The sequence below is a fragment of the Cornus florida genome, unplaced genomic scaffold (assembly GCF_030987335.1).
Source record: "Cornus florida cultivar Cherokee Brave unplaced genomic scaffold, ASM3098733v1 CherokeeBrave_3.0.0_Hap2_Chr08, whole genome shotgun sequence".
NCBI lineage: Eukaryota > Viridiplantae > Streptophyta > Magnoliopsida > Cornales > Cornaceae > Cornus > Cornus florida.
Genome location: NW_026775578.1, coordinates 66,436,895 through 66,442,894, shown reverse-complemented (window position 1 = coordinate 66,442,894; position 6,000 = coordinate 66,436,895). Strand labels below are relative to the sequence as shown.

The following is a 6,000-nucleotide window of genomic DNA, read 5'->3' as shown; positions in this document are numbered from 1 at the left end:
ATGCTCCACCTCCCATCATTCAAAACAACCAAGGTGCCCAAGTTGCACCTCCAATTGCTAATCCTCCCCTTGCTTTACGAGATCACTATGTGCATAATGAATATAATGCACCCACATGCATTCAATTGCCGCCATTTAGAGCACATCACTATGAAATCAAGCCACAAACCATTCAAATGCTTCCTAATTATCATGGACTTCCAAGTGAAGAACCTTACAAGCATTTAGATGAGTTTCTTGAAGTTTGTTCCACCGTAAAATATACGGACATGCCGGAAGAGGTCTTAAGACTTAAACTTTTTCCATTCACCCTTAAAGATAAGGCAAAATATTGGTTTAACAATCTTAGGCCTTTTTCAATAACTTCATGGACGAAAATGCAACAAGAGTTCTTAAAGAAGTACTATCCGGTTTCTAAGACCAATGGCATGAAAACCTCAATTCGAGAATTTTCACATGGGGATGGAGAAACATTTCATGAGGTATGGGAACGCTTTAATGAATTGCTTAGGAAGTGTCCACATCATGACATGCCCAAAAAGCAATTAGTTCAATATTTCTTTGAGAGATTATCGGACAATTACAAAGGCATGGTTGATGCTTCCATGGGTGGCTCTTACATTGATAGGCATGAGGATGACGTGTGGCGTCTTTACGAGAGCATGAGTGAAAATTCTTTGCATCGTACTTTATCTTCAAAAAATGGTAAAAATTCTAGTGGTAGGAAGAGTGTTGGCTTACATCAAGTCGACCACCCCAATGAAATTGCCGCCGAAATGAAATCATTATCTCAAAGGTTTGATCAATTTTTTATCAACCAAAACTCGGTGAATCAAGTATCTTCCTTCCCTAACCATTCTCATCATGCATCTAATGAAATATGCATGACTTGTTCAAGTGTTCTACATTCTACTTCCAATTGTCCCCATGGACATGTGTAAGGTGAGCATCATGAACAAGCAAATGTTGTTTTTGCTAATCAAGGGAACAATCCTTATGGAAATCATTATAATCCTAGTTGGAGGAATCACCCGAATTTCTCTTGGAAAAACCAAGGGGAGGGCTCAAACCCTTCCCAATGCGGTTTTCATGGAAAGTACATTCCACCTCCACTACAAGGCCAAGGTTCCCAAGGTTTTAGATCATCATATCAATCGCAAGGAAACCAATTTTCAAATTCTCATTTTCCCAATCAACCATTATATTCCCAAGGAAATGTTAGAAGTCCCACTTTTGAAGAGAAAGTTTTGACCGCTTTGGGCACTTTAGAGGCAAACACACAATTACTTCATTCTCACTCTCAATCCATTGCTAAGCTAGAAACCCAAGTGGGGCAAATAACTAGTACTTCAAATGCAAAAGAGAAGTGAAAAATGCCTTTGAATGCCCCACAAAAGCAATAATGTGTTGTGGAGACTCATTCCTCATCGGAAGGTCACACAATAGAGCATGTCAATGCGGTGACTACCTTGAGAAGTGGAAAGATTGTGGACAACCAAGTGGGTGTGTCCAATGAAGAGAGTGAACCGATGCAACCACAAGTTGACACCCGTCCCGTTTCATATCATATTCCTCCTTCATTGCATGTGCATGACCATATAAATGAGAATGTGTTGAAAAGTGATTTGACAAGTGATTTTGAAAAGAAAAATTTGCAAAATGATTTGAAAACTTCTTGTGTTGAAGAGACTTCAAAGAAAAATTCTAAAAAGGTTTTTGAACCAAAGGCTCCATTTCCGGATGCCTTAAAAGGATCTATTACAAATGACAAGCAAAAGGCCAAAATAAATGAAACCATGGACGTGTTTAGGCAAGTGAAAGTCAATCTTCCACTTTTGGATGCAATCAAGCAAATTCCGGCTTATGCCAAATTCTTGAAAGACTTGTGCACCCAAAAGCGGAAGAACAAAAGCCAAGCACCTAGGAAAGTGGTCTTAACCGAGCAAGTGAGCTCAATTTTGCAGCATAACACTCTCCCCAAGTTTAAGGACCCCGGTTCACCTACTACTTCATGCATCATTGGTGATCATGTCATTAATTGGGCTCTTCTTGACCTAGGAGCTAGTGTTAATCTTCTTCCATACTCGGTTTTTGTCAAATTAGGCTTAGAAGACTTAAAACCAACATCGATAGTTTTACAACTTGCCGATCGATCAATCAAAAAGCCTAGGGGTATCATTGAGGATGTCTTGATTAAAATTGATAAATTCTTCTTTCCCGTCGATTTCGTTGTCATTGACACGGAACCGGTCCCAAATCCTAAGTGGCAAATTCCCGTTATCCTTGGCCGTCCTTTCTTGGCAACCACGAATGCCAACATCAATTGTAGGACGGGGATAATGAAGATCTCTTTTGGCCACATGAAGGTAAAGTTGAATATTTTTAATCCAACCCCAAATTCATTTGACAAGCATGAACAGATTAATGTTGTAGAAAAATTTCATGACCTTAAAAGTGAAGGAATTGAGCTTTTGTGTGATACCAAGGTTTCAAAAAGTCCATCTCTAACCTTGAAACAAAAGAAAGTTGTTTCAAAATCTTGTTTTGAAAGGGCGTGGAAGCCCAAAGATTGTTTTGATCAAGGACCAAAAACGTCTTTTGAACTTAATCCAACAAGTTCTTTAAAAAACCATTTGTTGGGTGGAGTTCAAAGCACTTATTACCCCATTGAGGAGGGGATGCACTACAAGATGTTTGATCTGGGTTAAAAGAGCCCAACATCTTGCTAGAGACGTTAAAGACTAGCAAGACATTTCGTAGGGTATTAAAACCCTATTCCTCCCTCATTTCTATCTTTAATTTCATTTCTTGCGAAGTCTAGATACTTGTTTTTGGTTCATATGCATAGCTAGGAACTGTGATTAGGATTGCATGCACTTTTATGTTGTGATTGAGCATTTTGCAGAAGTTCAATCGATCTCAAATGAGAGTTCGATCGATCGAACTTCGACCTGCATTCAATACTTAGAAAAAATTTCAACCTGCATCCACCTGCATTCAAATCACCTCTCTGTCCCATCGTTCGAACTTATTCTCAGATCGATCATAAGTCCTTAGATCGATCCAAACTTCAAGTTCGATCGATCTTGAGTTCCCACACTTAGACAAATTTTTGAACCCAAAAACCTGCATATTTTTGCTCTCTATCAGATCGATCGAACATTTTGTTCTGATCGATCTCTGTTCTTCATCTCACCATCTTTGACTTTGTTTAACTTTTTAATTTTCAAAATTCTAAAAATATTTTCATTTTATTTTATTTATTTTATTTTCCAAAAATCCCAAAAAGATTTTATTTTATTTTATTTTAATTTTTCAAAAAAAAAAAAAAAAATAGTTCGATCGATCTGAGGTCTCAGTTCGATCGATCGAACTGGTTCGGGAAAGTTTTTAAAAAATGAAACCGAGGGTTTCAAGATCGATTTCAAAGATCAATCCAACCCTCTTCCATACCCTATCCATCGTCGCCGCTACACCCAACCTTCTCCATCTCCGGCGAGACCTCCGGCGAGCTTCACCTCATCCCGGATCTCTCTCTCGCCTTTTGGATTTCGTATCTCACCCCTTCGAGTTTCCACTTCTCTCTCTTGATTTCTAGGCCATGACTAAGCGCAAGACTGTAGCCCGAGGACACTATCATCGCCGAGGCAGGCCAATTTTTCATGACGAGGTTGGTCCATCTCATACCCGGGACCCTATACAGGAGGAGCCGGCAGAGCCCATACAGTCTCCCCATTCTGACAATAGTTTACATTCTGATGCTGGCGCATCTCCTTCACACGATGATGATGAGGTTAAGCGTATACCATCTCCACCACCACAGCCAACTCAGCCAGTCCGGGAGTTAGACCAGCCATTACGCAGATACTCACGAATTCCAGTGGCGCATGAGTCAGTTTTCGACATAGACTTCTTTCCCAGATCGGTACTTACCCGATCAGCTTATGAGGATATACTCTGGAGGGGCCTTACAGCCATTCTTGCCCCTGTCACATACCCGGTGTACCCGAAGCTAGTACGGATGTTCTTCTAGAACCTCCGGCCTGCCCCACGTAACACGGCGGAGCTGAGGACTTCTATTGATGGCTACCTGATTTCTATTACTTTGGATATATTATCCAGATCATGCCATTGTCCACATGACTGCCCGCCTGAGCTACAAGAGACATACCCCAGGCTGTACAGGCCTTCATATGCAGATATGGCCATTCTTCTCACAGGTCATTATGCCGATGGCGAGACCTTCACCACCCGCACCTATTTGCTAGACGACTTGTGGTTCTTTGACTCAGTCTTGTTCCGCAACGTCTTCATAGCCTGCCATAAGATTCAGCGGCGAGGCGACTACCTAACAGCTCTGTACGCTTTCTATATAGGGCATTGGCTGTCTATCCTTGTGCTCATCTGGAGCGTGATGAGGAAGCTTTACGATGAGCACATCAGCAAGGAGAGGCCCAAAAGGGCTAAGTCTCTCCCATTTGGCCACCTCATCACCCAGATCCTGCTAGACCAGCGTTATCATTTCCATCCTCGGGAGCACCCTGAGCGAGGGTCCTGTCACTTTCTGAAGAAGGATTGGGATAAGAGCTATAACGCTATTATCAAGAGACTACAGGAGGATGCAGTAGAGGCAGCAGAGGAGTTAGAGGCTGAGAAGGCAGCAGCCGCAGTAGCAGAGGCGGCAGAGGAGTTAGAGGCTGAGGAGGCAGCAGACCGCAGCAGTAGACCCGGCAGCGGAAGACATACTAGTCGATCCGGCTACCGTACATATGGACATTGATTTAGAGTAGCCTGCCGAGGATGCAGAGCAGCCCTCTCCAGTTGGGTCACCTATTCATGATGCAGAGCAGGCTCAGGATCATCATACTTCCGATCCAGCCACACCTGAGGCTCCAGCACCGACACCCGACTTTGGAGAGCGACTCCAGGCTTTGGAGGATGTTGTAGTCTCCATCCGCACTGACACGGTCTTTCTCCGAGAGGATGCTGTCTCCATTAGAACTGATATTGCTATCCTCCATACGGATGTCATTACCGTATTCCTAGATCTATCCCGAGACATCCGCGGAGTGCGACCTGCCCATCCTACCTCTTCTTCCTGATCTCTCTATCCCTTTCCTCCTGTTATTTTAGATATCTATGGTCTCACCATGTTTTTGATACTGTTATACTATTTTTGCAGCCGTGTCTGTCGGCTCTGATACTGGATGTACTGTACTTTATTTTTATTTATATATGTTTTCTGTATAGATGTCATATTTTTAAATTCTTATCGCTATCTGTTTGACTCCATCAGGTACATTCCAGTGACTTCAGTGAGAGAGAGTACTACCCAAAATTTTCACGACCACCCTTTTACCTCTCTCTATTTTCAGTTGCTATCCCATTTACACTTACATGACCACTGTGCACTGTATTATCCCTTTTGTTATCTAATGAGTTTATCCGAGTGCCAAATTTCAGGACCACAGTTAATCCCAAGTTTGGGGAGGCCATGCCACCCACTTTGGATACTTTAGTCCCAGCCATTCTTTGTCTTCATTGCACTGGTATACTCTTTCCTTTTGTTCTCTTTACACATTGAGGACACTGTGCCATTTAAGTTTGGGGGTAATGGTGCTTTGCAGTGTTTGTTTTTAAATTCAAAATTTTGAACATGCCTTGTGTATTTGAGAGATTTTATATGATTGGTCCATGTTAGCGATGATTCTGATCTTTTGAGGACTATATTGCTTAGAATTTAAAATTTGTATGACTTGAGAGTTCAATACTCCTTGTATGCCTTGCGGATGTCGTTTAGGGTAAATTTTTCAAAAAATTGATATCTTGTTTGCATTTGTGGTCCACATCATCCTGATTTTGTGATTGTTTTGAGATTCACTTTAGGATTCTACACTAGCACAGGCGCACACTAACATTCATTTGTGGGTTATATGCTTTGTTGATTATTGAATTGGTTATATCCCAATTGGGCTAGTAGTGCATTGAAAGCTTTCATTC

General features: G+C 41.7%; 1 pseudogene; it reads right to left on the bottom strand.

The window, feature by feature from the left end:
- Positions 1-433: 433 nt before the first annotated feature.
- On the bottom strand, positions 434-532 carry LOC132272215 (small nucleolar RNA R71; annotated as a pseudogene).
- Between the last annotated feature and the right edge of the window lie 5,468 nt (positions 533-6,000).